The sequence below is a fragment of the Uranotaenia lowii genome, chromosome 2 (assembly GCF_029784155.1).
Source record: "Uranotaenia lowii strain MFRU-FL chromosome 2, ASM2978415v1, whole genome shotgun sequence".
Lineage (NCBI taxonomy): Eukaryota > Metazoa > Arthropoda > Insecta > Diptera > Culicidae > Uranotaenia > Uranotaenia lowii.
Window position 1 is genome coordinate 159,281,277 of NC_073692.1, and position 17,157 is coordinate 159,298,433.

General features: G+C 34.9%; 1 long non-coding RNA gene across 1 annotated transcript; it reads left to right on the forward strand.

Annotated features, from left to right (window-relative positions):
- Window positions 1–11,667: 11,667 nt before the first annotated feature.
- Window positions 11,668–15,126, forward strand: LOC129744520 (uncharacterized). Its single transcript, XR_008736931.1, has 3 exons — window positions 11,668–11,742; window positions 11,802–11,971; window positions 14,849–15,126. It is a non-coding gene; the product is annotated as an uncharacterized LOC129744520 (long non-coding RNA).
- Window positions 15,127–17,157: the final 2,031 nt, after the last annotated feature.

Genomic DNA, 17,157 nt, shown 5'->3' on the forward strand with positions numbered 1-17,157 from the left:
AAGAGAATAATTTGTTTCAAATCTGTGCATACCGAATTTTTTGATTGTTTGTACTTGAATAAAGAAGTTATTTTTTTTTCGATATGCAACCGAGAAAATTATGGTGGAAATCACCGTATGAAAATCAAATGAACTCACCTTTCTAGTGCAACCGTTTAAATTCACATGCGCTTTCAAACGCGGACATTCATTTGAAAAATTTGCAATAAATACTCATGCTTACAGTTAAACTCGGCAAAAAATCAAAAAGTACTAGAAAGACTAAAGAGTGAATATTTATTTAGGTTTTGAATAAAAATTTAAAACTAATTTTGTTCCTTTTCTTGGCATGCAACTTCAATCGAAATACACCACCAGTGTTGGAAGCTGGAAAAAATACATGTTCATTAAAGAGGTATGTTTGGGCTGATGTTTTCCCTTAAAATTCATTTAAAACTACGCACAAATGTTTACATACTAATTGGGTTTTATGATGAGACCGTTGCTATCAACTTAAGCTTCGAAATAAGTTGGAGAACATAAGTGATTCGACTAACCAAAAGTAATATCCAAGCATTTTAAATGCAAAAATCGCTATTTGGGAACCATGAATCGAAGGTACATTGGTATGCGTGCGAACAGCATTTGCATTGCAGTCTTCCGAGCAAAAGCCACGTGGTCTCCTACAGAACACAGTGGTTTGAAATATTGAAAAAAACTGAGTTAAATTAAGCATCTCACAAGACTTAAGATGTTTTTCTTATCTAAAAATTGTTAGATCGATGGTAATTTATGACTTTAGTATATAAAATATATAATTAATTGAGTTTTGGAATCGTTTTATATTGCTTGGGAACCATATACCTACTCAGATTTATTTTTTTGGAATTTTGTTCTAATTTTTTACATGGTAACAGAAGTTGGAAGTTCAGGAAAATATCGTTAGCTTTCCAATTATTCCTTAGAATATTAGATGTGAGTCGAATTAAAAAAAAACTGTTTTAGCAAGGTTTACATTCTAACATCTATTTGGCGTGTCAAACCACTCCGCAACACCCCGGGCATTCGAGATGGCTCTTGCTAGAAGCTCATAATCTCAGCTAACAAATTCAAAAGGGCAAAATTTTTAAATACCATTCAAGGAATTTTTCAATTTCTTACTTTATGAAGCCAAACTCCACAATTTGAAGATAGTTGTTTGGTAGTGAAAATAACCCTATGTGTCGCAATTGCATTGCGGAATTTCTGGTCTTCCGACATTTTGAAATGAAGCCTTATTTTGTGCTTCCCTTTCAAAGAAATTTCATCAATGTTTTCAAAAGCCTTTTTGTAGTATGAGTGAAGCCCGGTGTTCCATCGTCGCATAGAACTTTACGCTCAGCTGACGTCATTCTGTCAGTGGCCTTATAGTCAGAATAGCCAACGATTCTGTTAACTGTCAATTGAGCATTGTTGGTAAAGATCTATTGCACTTTGCTGGTGGTCAAGAATCGGATCATCGAAACGGCAAACAATTGGTACGGCGGCCAAGTAATTGGAGCACCGCAGTGAGTACTTTGCATGCATTTTACTCACATTAATGAAAGTTCCATAGAGAAAACATATTTTTGTTGAACTCTAAGCAAGTTAGCAAGTAAATTCTTCAAAGGATGTTATATGGTGCACTCAACAGGAAGGTAGGAATGTCGAAAAAAAGGGTAAACCATGCCTTAGGTGCCAAGGTCGGGTACATTTACCCTAATATGAATTGAGAATTTCAAAAAAATATTTTTCAACTTTGATGGGCCATAACTTTTAAAATACTCAAAATAAAAACTTCAAACCTGTTGAGTTTTGTTATTCGAATTGAAATGATATTATTTCATTTAATCAATAACTGCAATTCTCATTTTAAAAAAATCATGCATTAAAGGGTTAAAACAGCTTACGACCCCGTGATTTCCAAATTAACACAGACACTGACACACAAATGTAAACGCAACAAAAAACAAACTGAGTCAGAACAAACTAGTATAGACAAATGCCAGTTATTTGTAAGTTTGAAAACACAAATTTTAATTGTAGTGTTATTTGCACTTTAAAATATATTTTAGTGTCCACTGAAGAGAAGCGAATGCCAAAGTAGCTCGAAGAGACGTCTGGACAACTGGTAAAAAAACGTTATAATTTGTAAAACTCGCCGGAAACCGTCGATAAAATTCAACAAAAATACATCGCGGCGATTGACCAACATTCATCGAAACATGACTAAAGAAAACTGGGAAAATGTATGAAAGTTGATGAATATACCACGAAATATCTTAGTGAGACGAGAAAAAAAATACTATGGGGCCAAAAAATCTACCGTGGGAGAAAAAAGTTATGAAAAAAAGAAGTTGTTTTCAGTATAAAACCAGTACAAAGCCGGCCAAATTGGCCAGAATAGGCAATTTTGATATTCTGGTGAACATGGATGAGAAATATTTGATTCAAAAGATCTTGACGATACAGAAAAAAGTAAATATGGAATTAAGAAAATCTACCGTTGGAGAAAAAGAAATTATGTTATTTCGAAAAAAAATAGTGGCAATAAAGCTAAATAGCTGAACATTTTTGCTATTCTTTTTTTTTAGAAATAATTCAACTTCTTTAATCCATATTTTTTTTCTACTACGGTAGATGTTCTTGACCTCATAGTAACCATTTCTTGTATTGTCAAGATCTTTTGTACCGTTCAGATCTTTCTATCCGAAAAATGCTCATGTGTGTTCACCAAAAAAACCATATTCCCCATTATCCTTTAATCAAGAGATCAAAATTATTCTCTAAAGGTATCACAAGGGTTCAGTTAAAAAAAGCAATCATGCTCAGCCTTCCTAAAAGTTGGCTCCAGAGAGCAAATTTTTTCAAGAAATTTACATTTTGTTTGAGAAGATTCCTTTGAAGGCTGAGGAAATACAACTCTTCTTCTCTGAGGAAATACAACTCTTCGTTATCTTTACAGAAACATAAAAAAACAACTAGGATCTCAAGTGAAGATAATAATATAATTGTTTAGTACCGAAAATTAACCTCTTATGACCGTTAAAACATCTTGATCTATAATATACCTTCAAACGGGGCATCATGCAACAGCGGGATCAGATGCAGCATTGATATAACAGCACACCGATTAAATTTTTTATTTAATGTATTTTAATAAAGTTATCTTTCAATGATTACAAAATGATGATGGCAAAATTTCACGCAGATAGATTTTCAAAGTTTTTTTTTTATTTTAACATAAAAAAACTTTACTCAGTATGACGAGTTGGTGTGATAATATCACCAACAAACTTTTGACTGGTTTCCTCATCTTATACCAACACTGTTGGTGTAAAAATATTTTTCGAATAATCACTCAACTTTTTAAAATAAATATTTTCATAATTCAGTTAGGTGTTTGAGGTTCAACAAAAGTTGAGGTAGTTTAAATTAAAGAAACACCTTGTTTATCTCGTTTCCATATGCTGGGATAAGATGGTTTTGCCACACGCGTTTGTCAACATTGAGAATTCTTTCATTCAAACATTTATTTTTATGATTTCAGCTTGCAGAATTTTTCGTAGTTTTGTATTACCCCTAAATGTATGCAGCAACTTTATTTTCAGAAAAATTGTGAAAATAAGTTTTTACAGAACATAAAATTATTGCAATTGTTGTTTTCATGCGTAATGGTTTCTAAGGCATCGCAAATTTATCAAAAACTATAAATTTTCATAAGTTTTCAAAAGATTTTTCTTAAAAATCAAAGTTTGTTGCATGTTACTACATTCTCCGAGGAGGATGAAAATGTTAAAAGGAATCTTTCGATTGCTTTGATTCAGATGAAAATGTTTTTAGCAAATTAAAAATAACTAAATAAACCAATAGTTTTTCCGACTACGCCAATTTGATGGCTTATCAGCCTTCAAACTTTTGATGCATAAGAGGTATGATTAACTGTGAAAAGTTTTTATGAAGCCATTGAAGTTGAAAAATGTTGCATGTTGTCCCAGTTGACGGCAAGGTTGCCGAAATCACAGAAAAATCTGTAATTTCACAACAAATTTTTATCTGTGTCACAGAACACAGAATTTTGAGAAATTCACAGGTTTAACAAAATTTTCGAATTTTGAATGAATTTCCTAAATTTTTATTTTTTGGCCAGAGTAAAATAAACTAAAAAAGTATAAAAATTATAATTTTCATTTATTTTACCCAAATTAAATGTAAAACCGAACAAATTTATCATGAATTTTCAATGAAATTATAAGAAATAGCATCACAGAAAACCATCACAGAATTTTTGGGTAAAATCACAGAAAGTCAGAATTTTTTTCCTCAAAAACACAGATATTTTTTTCGGCAACTTTTGTTGACGGTACTCACTGCAACATAATGAACACTAGACCGCTGCAAAAAATTACTTTTTGCTCTCATATGTTTTTTCGATGCCTTTTGGGGTCTCTAAGCATCAGTGTTAAATTTGAATTGATTGGATGAATTCCTGAGTTGAAAAAAAAAATTCAGTACATTAAATAATGCAGAAAATTCAAATAAGCTTGAAATAGAATTGGTTTTGATTTTTGGTTTTGACTATTCTTAAGCATCATTTTTGCAAACATGACAAGCAGCTAAGAATTTCATGAACAAATTTATAAATATTTCAAAATAAAAAATCTTGATCCATTGAAAAGTAATTAAAAATGGCAGACTTTGCTTGCTCAAGCTGTAAATAATGGTATAAAATGTTTTAGCAAAATATATTTAAATAATTGAACTGTTTGGCAATGCAAAGCAGTTTTTTGAGATTTGATATTTTCATCCTACGGCTACACAGCTTTCAAATAAGCAGACAAAAACGCTTAAGTTTAAAAAAAAAATTCCACATTGTTCCTCAATTTTCAACATTATGAATTTTTTTGTTTTTTCACCAAAATCAATTTTAAAACGCGTTTTTACTTCAACTCGGGGCGAACATTTCCCGGTCATATTAGAGTTCCCGGGAATCGGGTATCTAACGATCCTTTTCCCGGAAATTTTGGGGATCCCGAGATAAATTGAAAATGAAGATTTTTACATTTTACTGCGTATGAAACCTTATCTATATGAATTTTTAAGGTAGTAGTATTGAAAACATTTCAAACCTTAGGTTTATGTTTTCGACTGGGAATGAAATATAGTAAAATTACCACATTTTAAACATTAAATGCAAAAATGGCAAAATTTAATTGGCAATTATAAAACCCAAGACCCAAAAACTAAATACTTTAAGCGACACACTTGACTGATTCTTGCTTGAAAAATTTGAAACGTTTGAGTAACATTTTTCCCTATCAATAGAAGTTGGTAAACAAGACTTCAAGTTATTCATAAGATCTTGTTATTGTTCATATAATTTTACTTTTGTTTCAAAATACGTCATTTATTGCCGATTATTTTGCTACGGTCAATAGTTTGCGAAACGGAAGTTCTAAATGATGAGTGATGTAAAATAGAACATTAAGATCTTTTCGTATCGTTTCTACATTGGAATTGTCTGGTTTTATAGATTTTCTGTGGTTTTCCACTTTTACGCCATTTTTATTAAATTCAATGAATTAGCCAGTTTTCAGAAATAAAAATGTTGGAGTCTTAGCCATATATCAGATAAGAACTATCCTTTAACTTGCTCAATATGATCCATTTTTTTCAGCTTAGATCATGTTAATATTTAGCACTTTTCATTGACTTAGTAGTATTGAAAACATTTCAAACTATTGAATGTTTCAAAAATTCAATTTTCAATAATAAAACCCAAGACCCCAAAAACTAAGTACTATAACCGACAAACTTGACTGATTCTTACTGTAAAAAATTGAAACATTTGAGAAAGATTTTTCAATATCGATAGAAGTTGGACAATTAGACATCAAGTTGTGCATCAAATCTTATAATTATTCAGATAACTATCCTTTTGTTTCATACCACGTCATTTTTTGCCGATTATTTTGCTACTGTCAACAGTTTGGGAAACGGAGATTGATAAGTGTTGTGATCAGTGTGTGAAGTGTTGATAAGTGTTGTAAAACAGAACATTAAGTTGTTTTCGTAACGTTTCTTCATTGAAGTTTTTTGGTTTTATTAATTCTCTGTTGTTTTTCACTTTTAAGCAAAGTTATAGAACGAAAAAACATGTTTTATCAATTCAATGTTTTAACCAGTTTTAAGAAAGAAAAAAAAGTTTAAGTCTAAACCATATATCAAGTAAGATCTATCACTTAACTTGCTTTATCTGATTCATTCTTTCAACTTCGAGCATGAAAATATTTAGCACAGAAGAAACAAAAATGATGTTGATTTTTCAGTACAAAATATTCGATTTTCCCATACAAACCTAAAAGTTTACTCATGTAAACGTTACTTAAAAATTCTGCAAAAAATCATGGATGAGTTTTGGACCAAAACGAAGCTTTTAAGACCCCAAGGTTTGAAAAATTCAAAAATGACCCCAAATTGACTCAGTCTAATGTATATTGTGTCCATTTTGGTAGGTAAATGCTGTTTTTTTTCAACATTCATACGATGTTTCTATAATGTATATGGGACGTACCGTAAACTGGGGAAACTTTGATCACTTTTTTCATTCATTTTTGAATATTTTGGAAGGGGTTGCTTTTTCGTAATACTTAAAAGCTTTAAAACCCTTACTGAGGTGAGAAATATTAAACATGATTCTTGATTGCAGTAAATTCAAACGCCATTGGTGATTATAATTAAATGTTTGTAACAAAACCAGATTTCGAGTTCGGGGTAACTTCGATCACTATGATTTTTACGTATCACAACATCTTAAAATGTATTGTTTTGATGCCATTAAGCACAGAAATCTCAAAACATCGACCACAGTTATTTTTTGTTTGGACTCAACTGAATTTTTCGACGTTGTCTTTCAAAAACAAATATGTTGACAATGTTGCTGCATGCATTTAGGGGAAAAAATAATAAACATTTCTAAATATAATTTGGCATTAAAACAAATAAAATTTCAATTTCATGCAATTCTATAAGTCCTAGTAATGTTCCCATGTTCTTTTAATCTTCAAACATAAACATTTGATAGGGTTTCAGCCATTTTTTCTATACGGGCTTTTTCATGGAAAATGACCGTTTTTTCAATATCCGAAAATTATCATCAAATGACCATAAAAATAACACTTCAATTTAACATAAACCAAGAAAGAAAATGAACTTTCACATAATGTAATCTATTTGCTCCTAAATACTTAAATTTGATCAGGAAAGATGTTTGTTTGTGAGCATTCAAAAAACCAGATATTTTAATATTCAAAAAAATTTTTTAAGTAATATGAAAAATCCTCTAATTAAAACCAAACTTAGCTAATTTGTAACTCGATTTACAGGCTTTTGAACGTAGTAAACGGTTTACAGATATTTTAGCTTTATTCTTAGTTAATGATGATTATCTGCAAAAATTTCATGATGATCAAAGTTACCCCGCTGATCAAAGTTCCCCAAGTTTACGGTATATCAAATCAGAATAAAAATCTAGCCATGGGGTCCGGGTACGGAGACGCACTGCTTTGGAGATTTTTCGACCTTAATAATCTAAAGAATGCTTGTGAACACATACTTAGACATGAAATGCGGTGATTCCATGCACCAATGATGGATATACACTCACATACATACAAAAGGTTTGTTTAAAACTGCATTCATATTTTTAAGTCATATAAAAATAACCTGCATTTTTATCAAACCACTTTGCTATTGAGCTCCTCAGAAAAATAAAAAATCGAAAAACCTTAGTTATAGGTAGTTTATGGTGGCTCCAGAGAGCAAATTTAATTTAGAAATTTGCAGCTTATTATAGAAGATTTCTTTGTACTCTGACCCTTACCTTTTTAAACATTTTTTTACAAAAGATAGTTTTTTTTCTCATTTGAATATCAAGTTCAATAATGAAATATTCTTGAGTCTTGACGTTAGTCATTTTGCACGGTTTAAAATACTAAGTTTAAATTTTTAAAGTGCACCATCATTGGCAGGTTCAATCTGCATTCGTAACATCTTTTAAAGTATTTTTCGTTTACCATACTCTAGATTTTCTTATATTTGCACTGTCACGTAATTATAAAATAAATAGAGATGTACCGAATAGTGGTATTCGGCGAACGGTCGAATACCGAATATTGACCTTTTCCACTATTCGGCCAAACGAAAATTCGGCCGAATATTCGGTCGAATATTCTGTTGAGTTTTTAATAGAAATTTATTTTTCTTCTACTTCATCCATCTTAATACTCCTTATGTTTTAGAATCAATTATTCTCAACCAGATGTATAATACATCAGATCTTCTTTAAGTAGAGGTCTCTTTGATTTTCAAAATGTCACCAATAGTTAGATGGACATCAGATGAATTGTCGCTTCTAGGATGTTTATCACTAAAGCATGGATCACTACAACGCATTAAAACGGGTCTATCTCGGAGCTATGTAAACGAAATAAAAATGTTTTGTACTTGAAATGTAGGGTTTTTATTGCACTTTAAAGGAAAAATAATAAAAAAATTATTCCGATGTTGTTTTGATGAATTTTCGAACTTTTGGTTGAGTATCACTCATTATAGTTTGAACACCCTATTCGCTGACCTCAGCGGCCATTTTGTTCCACAATCTCTTCATCTCTGTTGTTTCCCGAGTCGTCCTACCATTCTTCTTCATCTTCTGCTTGACAATTGCCCAAAATTTTTCGATAGAGCGGAATTGAGGGCAGTTGGGTGGGTTGATGTCCTTTTCGACAAAATCCACCCGTTGGCCCGAAACCACTGTAGTACCTCTTTGCTGTAGTGGTAGCTTGCCAAATCTGGCAAAAACTTTACTGGTCCTTTGTGAGATCTAATGTACGGAAAAAACGGTTTTCTAGCACTCCTCCTTGTACATTTCCATAGTCTTGTTATTCACAAAAACCGGGGTTTTTCGTCCGCAGCTGCAAATACCTTGCCATATTAAAAACTTTCTTGCACACTTATCAGCAAAAACGAATTTGAAGTTGCCGGGGACATCACCATGACCAGTGCAGTGCACCACTGCAGTGGCTTTACATAATTTTTGGCCAGAAAGCTGCCAAAAATCCATCTTCACGTACGTTTCGTCATCCATGAGGATGCATCCGTCGAACTTCGTTGGAATCTTCTTGTATAACTTGCGGGCACGTCCTTTGGCTACTAAATTCTGCTTCAATGTCCGGTTTGGTTGCTTACTGGTCCAATAGGATCGTATTCCTTCGCGTAGACGAATTCTGCTGACGGTGCACCGGTCGGCGTTGAATTTCTTGGCAATGTCATAGTCCGACTACCCTGTGTTTTCCCTGATCGTTCTCAACACCTTCAAATGCAGTTTCTGATTCTTAGGTCCACTATAACGCTTGGTATGAACCTGCCGATCTATAGTACCCATCTCACGGAAACGTTTGAGAACGGTTGATTTGACCATTTTTAACGATTTCGCGATTTTTGAACCCGACCACTTCGGGTTTTTGACGTGGGTGTTCAAAATTTATTTTCATCTCGCTGCTTCCATCACGTGTAACTTTTTTGAAATAAAACGAATCGTAATGAAATTTTCAGCAGTGGTAGAAAAATATTTCTCTACAAAGTGCTGCCAAAACATTCCAGATCCGACAACTAGGAGCACTATGGTAAAATAAATAGTGCGTCCAGATTTGTAGTGATCCATGCTTTAAAGCGATTGGGTTTTGGGACAGAATATTTCAAAACAGGTGCCCAACTATTTGAAATTGCTTATTTTATATTGAATCAGATGAATGTCGAATTTTAGCTAGATGTCTTCAAAATAGTTGCCAAAAATCGATGATCTTTAACTTTAAGAATACCATATTTTTTACCAGAGGAATTCACAGGGCCGGGTCTGGACGATTTTTGAAAAAAATGTTTAAAAAAGAGCATGTCTCAACAGAATCTAGGCATTATTCTCTAACATACAAGAAGATAAAGAAAGAAAATCACTTAAATTTTTTTTTCATCGAATGATAACAGCAGTGTTAAATTCGTATCGAAGGGTTAAAGAATAATTGATGTTAATATTTAAATTTTCTCTAACTAATCGTTTTTGAACACAACATCTAAACATTTTCAAATTGAAATTTAAGTATTTGTTTGATTTGGCAAATAATCTGAATAAGCCCGATTAAAATCCAGGAAATTCAATAATATCTGGCCATCCCAGTCAGATTTGACTTTTCTCGAATTCTTTATTGGATTGATGGACAAGCCTAGATATATAAAAAAATCTGGAATAAACGATAATCAAAGTATAAAGCGATTTACAATGAAATAAACAACGATACACCTAAGATCTTTTACTGAAACCATAAGTTTTTGATGATTTTGTAGCTTTTTCAACATTACTTTTGGATATTTCATAAATTATTTGACATCAGTTGAAAAATTTGACAAGTCTGTTAGTGTATAAAATTTAAAAAAAAATAAGTATTCGGCCTATTCGGCCTATTCGGCCGAATACTTGGCGCAACTATTCGGTGGGCCGAATATTCGGCTTAACGGTTTTTTGGCGGTATTTGGCGCCGAATATTCGGCCGACCGAATATTCGGTACATCTTTAAAAATAAATAATATTCGCATATTTTCATGACCAAATTTTGACAAAGTTACGAACATTTAATTACTAATGACGTTAAAATTAATAAATCAACATATTCCACGGAGATTAATCTGAAATAACAATATTACCTGCTATTTAAGTTGCATTTAAGTTTTTTTTTTTATTTAAATTATTTTGTGTGCATTTTTGCGAGAAATCAGATTGTCGTACTCGCAATCTGATCCATCCATTTTTCAGAACACTTCACTCCGTACGATACTTTTAAGTAATTGATAAACGTCCAGGAACCAGGAACAATTAGCACAAAACTTCGCTTAATATATCGCTTTTAAAAAGTCGTTAACAATTCGCACGCAACCTTATTCGCCAAAGCTCGTTAACAGAATGCCCGTTTTCTTTATTTCGCCCGATTTTTGCTCTCCTTTTTTCGCCGATACGTTTAATTAATTTTATGTATTTTTTTATTTATTTCAGCTCATTTGGGCCTATAAAATTAGAAGTCCAATAAACCTGTTCATTGTTTCCCATTCGAACTTTATTAAGTCCACAAATGTATTTTTCTTAGATACATTTTTTTTTTGTATATCACTATGATTACTACATTATTACTCGCCTCTACTCTACGAAAATACAAACTAGTGTTTTTTTTATTATTATTATTATTATTATAAACTTGATGTTCACCTGCTTTAAAGTTGTTCTTCCTTATCAATCAGAATTATCAACAAAATAGAAACTTGTTGCGATGAGGCTCACACTCGTATCTACATTTTGTCCATCACTGTTGGGCATAGTTCTTTTGAATTACTATTTATTTTATCTGTTTATTCTTTTCAAGATTATATGATATAATATTATATAATACACGGAATATTGATACCTTTAAATACAGCCAATGATATTTTACTCATTGTTGGTTAAACTTTCTATTTTGTGTAAGAGCAACCCAAATTACACACTTCAGTCTATGAGTGAAAAAATATACACCACTGATTAAGTTTTTATTTCAGTGTAATCAGGATTGTTTATTTTCATTTGTGAAACATTAATTTTCTCTTGCTCTCTGGTACTATGATGACCTTTTAATTAATTATATTTTTCGATTTTGAACATTTCAGGTAAGTAAATTCTATTTAGTTTAATACTACATAAACAAATGTATCTTGATATCTTGTAGGCATTTGAAGAGTCATCCTGTTGCGAAGTCGGTTTCCAATAGTTTGTTCTTGTTCAGCAGCATCAGCTGATATTTCATCTGGGAGAAGATTACTCGAACAAGCTTCAGCACCTTCTTCCGACTGTTCGATTGCTACGTTCGTGTCCAAATCTCCTTCAGGAAAAGAATCCGTAAGTACCTTTTTAATGTCCCTGACATTGCGGCTGTATTGGATCCCGTTTTTGCTCATTATTACCACCTTCGGGCCGTTTCTTGCTGTTACGTGGTAATACTCTGAAGAAAACGTTGGTTCAGTTTTATTTTTCCTGTTCACTGCCAGACGAACTTTGTCTCCGACAATTATATCTGAAGTTTGTGCTCCTCTAGATCGATCAGCATGTTGTTTGCTGATAAGTTTGGATTCAGAATCAATTTCCCGTACGTTAGTTCTGTCGAGCTCCTTCTCCTTGGCATTTGTCCACAGTGCTGGGAATGTACCCCGGAATTTCCATCCAACCATTAATTCGAACGGAGTTACTTTTAATCTTGAGTGCTGTATCAGGGTGTTGTGGTTGTGGATGTATTTTTCCAGAGTCATTCGCCAGTTTACACCATCGATCTTAGAGCTAGCAACTGCCTTTATAATACCCTGGTTTTGGCGTTCCACAAGACCATTAGATTGCGGGCTTAGCGGGATGGATTTGCGAACCTTAATTCCTCTTCGCTCCCAGAACTGGCAAAAAGATGAGCTCTGAAACGGTGGCCCATTATCACTTTGGATAATGCGAGGGAATCCCCATGTTTTAAATACTTCGTTCAATGCAGAGTTCGTAGAATCAGCATCTATGTGTCGCATTTCTATGACGGATAGATACCTAGAATAGGTGTCAACGACGACTAAAAACTCCCCCGAACCGAAACCTGGAAGTGCTAAAAAATCAATTTGAAGGATTTCCCAGGGCCCATCCGGCAAATCTCTACTACAAAGGGGGCAATGGTGGGTTCTTTCTTGCCAGCATTGAGCAGGTTTTACATTCTTTGACAAAACGTTCAGTAGCGACGGCCATTCCTGGCCACCAAAAATACTCACGCATAATGCGTTTCATGGCTACTTCCCCAATATGACCTCCGTGAGCCGAATGCATGGCCTTCACACGCAGTTTCTCTGGCAGTAAAATTTTATCATCTTTGAAAATTAAACTTCCAAGATGATGTAGATTTTTCCTCTGACTCTCAAACTTACGCAATCCCGCTGGCCAAATGTCGTATTTCAAAGCCTTGAGTACTTGTTGCAATTCTTCATCTGATTCGGAACATTTTTGGATTTCATCTAGAGTTATGTCCATTGAACATGCATCCAGGGAAAACAAGTAATGGTCTTCATTTTCTTCATCAAAAGGCTCAGCATTCTGAGACTTATCAATTAGACGAGACAGGATGTCCGCAACATTGTTTTCTCCGCAGACTCTCTTGATAACATAATCGTAAGGCTGAAGCCGTAGTGCCCAGGCTTCGGCACGAGATGTTGCTCTTTTTCCAATTCTGTGACACCCGTCAAAAATGAACTGGTTAGCTTCAGCATCGGTTCGTAGAGTGAATGAACGACTGATGAGGTAAAACGTAAAACGTTCTACTCCCCAGACTACCGCTAGAGCTTCTTTTTGCGTCTGAGGGTATTTTTGCTCAGTCTGACTTAAAGCTTTCGATGCACATGCGATAATCCGGGGAATATCCGCAGAATCGAATTGCACCAAAACAGCGCCCAACCCTACTGGTGACGCATCCACGAAAAGTTCCGTTCTGTCAGTCGGGCTGTAATATCCAAGTTTTTTTATGTGGTTAAGGGCTTCGTCTTTTAAAAACTCAAACTCTTTTTCTTCTTCCCGGGTCCAATAAAACTGATTCGAGTTCGACAGCAATCGCAACCGTTCGGTGTTTGTTGCGCGGTGGATTAAAAACTTGTCCATGTACGTAAGAAGACCAAGAAAACTTTTAACTTCCGCACAGTTCCGTGGTTTGGTAAAGTTCTTGATGGCTCTTAGTTTCTCTTCTTCGATTTCCCATCCAGATGGCGTAAGTTTAAAACCGAGGAACTTTACTACCTGGCTTCTGAAGACACTTTTCTTGTAATTTATTTTAACGTTATGTTCCTTTAGCCTTTGTTGGACTTTTTCCAGTCTTTCGTCGTGTTGTTTCATTGTCGATCCAAATACTAAAATGTCGTCCAAATAATTACGAGCACCTTCGCAACCTTCTAAAATTGTGCGCTGCATGACTTCTTGAAACAGGTCAGGCGCATTGCATAATCCAAAAGGCAGTCTCACGAAACGGAACATGCCATATTCCGTAAAGAAATTGGTGAGGTGTCTGCAATCCTTATCCAATTCAATGTGGAAATAAGCATTTTCTAAATCAATAGTGGTGAACCAAGTCGCTCCCTCCAGTTCAGCGAGAATAACCTCCAGCGTGGGCATTGAAAAGGGATTCCGATTTATGTATTTATTGGGACCTCGTAGGTCGATAACTAACCGTATGTCTGTTTTACCTTTAGGAACTATTATCATGGAGGAGCAAAATGAAGTATCCATGCCCTCCACTACCGGCTCGATGATGTTTGTTGCGCTTAGCATTTTCAATCTCTCTTGAACAAGAGGTTTCACTGCAACCGGAACATTGATAAAAACGTTTCTGCACGCAGGCCTTGATTTGTCGTAGTCAATTTTAATAGGAGGGATATTGAATTTCGGAAACGGTTCTTGAATGTCTACCGAAGCTATATGGTCTATACAACGGTTCGAAAAACTATTCACATAGTCAGTTATTGGAACTTCCAACCCCAGCGCAAGAACGCTATAGCGAAGCGCTGTAGCCCTGCTAAGCAACGATTGATGCGCATGAACTACATAAAATTTCTCTATGTATACGGGTCGATCCTCAGTGATGAACAAAGGTGCCTCAAAAATCCACAAAACCCTTATTTCTCCTTTTGAAGCATACGCTCGAAGTGGGCGATCTGTCTCACTCTGTACATTGAACAATTCTAATTTAAATTTTTCGTCATTTTGCAGGCTATCAAAAATGGCTCCTGTCACTGTGTTGACCTGTGCTCCTGAATCGATCAAAAATCTGCATGGCATTCCGGCAACGGTTGCCGTGATTAAACCATCATTCTCGATATGCGCAATCATGGCGACATTTTTGATTGGCGAAATCGGTACCGTTGAAATTTTTGATGCCATCTACCAAACAGAATAACACAATGATTAAAGTTCAATCAAGGTTTATTGTGAGAAAAAAACATGTTTAACGATATGATACATGAGAAATGGATTTGAACGAACGAAACATTATATGGATGAGTAAAACAAAATAAGGACAAGAATTAAGTTTCATCAATCAATACCTACATTTTCATCAGTGCTAACTTGTTCCTCCGATTTTTCAATTGCCGCCAATCTCTTTGCAGGTAGCTGCTGATATGGCTTTGGTGGAGCACGCTTGAAACCCCCGTCGTATCTCTTTGGACAAACACGCTGCCAGTGACCGTATTCTTGGCACCTTCTGCATTGGTCATTGACTGCTGGACAAACGGATGGATCATGATAAAAACGGTTACATTGTTTGCAACGATTTTCCTTGGATTGTGATCTTGGTTTCCAAGCCTGTTGACCGCGGCCATTACCACGTCTACCAAAGCGGTTCCTGGAATCGTTGGATTGCGGTGGCTGCCAATATTTTTGGTCAGTGAATTTCTTGGGAGTAGATATTGGAGCCAAGACTGCTTGATTTCTGGCGTCATGTTTGAGCTTAAAAAACTCCTCGTTCATACGCATAGCATCGAGCTCCCGAATTTTGTCAACTAATTCGGTTATCGAGCCGCCTCGGCCAATCATCTTGAAAGCAATTTTTCGAACGTCTGGATTAGAAGAATGACCTGCCACGATGCTAATCATTTCGCTAAATTCTTTGTCATCTTCGAAGTCACACAACCGAATAATTGAACCAACTCGAGTGACAAAATCAATGTCAGACTCGCCAGGATTCTGGAATGTAATTGCTAGCTTTCGTCTCTGTAGCATTGTACTCGAGCTAGTGGCAAAATATGTTTGCAACCGCTGCATGGCATTTGCAAACGGATACAGCTCGGGATTTGGACTATCCAAAGACGATTTGGTGTTTCTGAAAATTTGCAAAAGTTGCAATCCGGCTTTCACCTTGAATATAGTAAACTTTGTTGTTTCGTCCACGACACCAGCCAGCTTCATATAATCGATCAGCAAGTCACGCCACATCTCAAATGTATGCCGGGTAATACCTTCCCCATCTTTGGACTCTTTACATTCCGGAATAGTTATCGTCGAAATAGAGAGTTGATTAACAGTGGACAGCAAATGAGAGTCATTAATGTTTGATGTTGTTACAGGTCGCCGCATACTAGAAGATTCTCTCGTCTCGTTGGAACGAATACTACCCACGACAGGACCCGATTGTCTAGCTGGTTTTGCGTTTACTTGCGGTGGATGAAAGCCTTCAGAACTGGATGACATTTTTGGACGCCGAGTACTCGATGGTCTTAGTGCATCATCGCTATCGTCGACCGAACTCTCCCTTCTTACTCCATTAAGACTTGTCTGTAATGACAATATCGCTTCCTTAGCCTTATCGAGTTCGTCATTTAAACGGACAGACCTTGCGCGTTCCTCTGAAAGCTCTTTCAGAGCCTGTTTCAACTTCAGGTTCTTCTTTTTTGGATTGCTGAAAGCCAATTAAAATACAAAATGCAACATAACTCTTCGACATCTTAACTAATCATATGAGAATGGATAGGATTTGAAAAGCTTATAAAAGTGGCACGACCATGAACAATTAACAATCACATTTGATTTGATGTGTTATAAAGCGGTATTTTTTTTTTTTAGGCGTATTCAGCACAACTAATTTTCAAAAAAATATATGGACTTCAACTCGAATGTTTTCAACGATGTGATACACACTGATTCTAGCATCAGTGTTACGTTTTAGGTGCAGGTGTAGTCCATCGTACTAGTATAATACGACTGACGTGATCCTTAAGTAGATGACTATATTCAATGTCTCTCATCAATTTACTGTGTCTATCATTCGAGTGAGTATTACCGAATCATTCTTCGGATTACATTCCTAATAGCGAACACACTCTGAGCCTTTCATCAAAGTTTTACAATTGAATCACTTATTTATTGAAACGAGTCTTTCATCGGATATTTCCTAAAATTTATCTTAACTTTTCAAATCCGAGACTTCCATCGGATTGGATATTTCCTTGTTATATTGAAGCAGTCCGAGTCTTTCATCGGAATATAAAATTGAATTACCTATTGATTGTCATGAGTCTTTC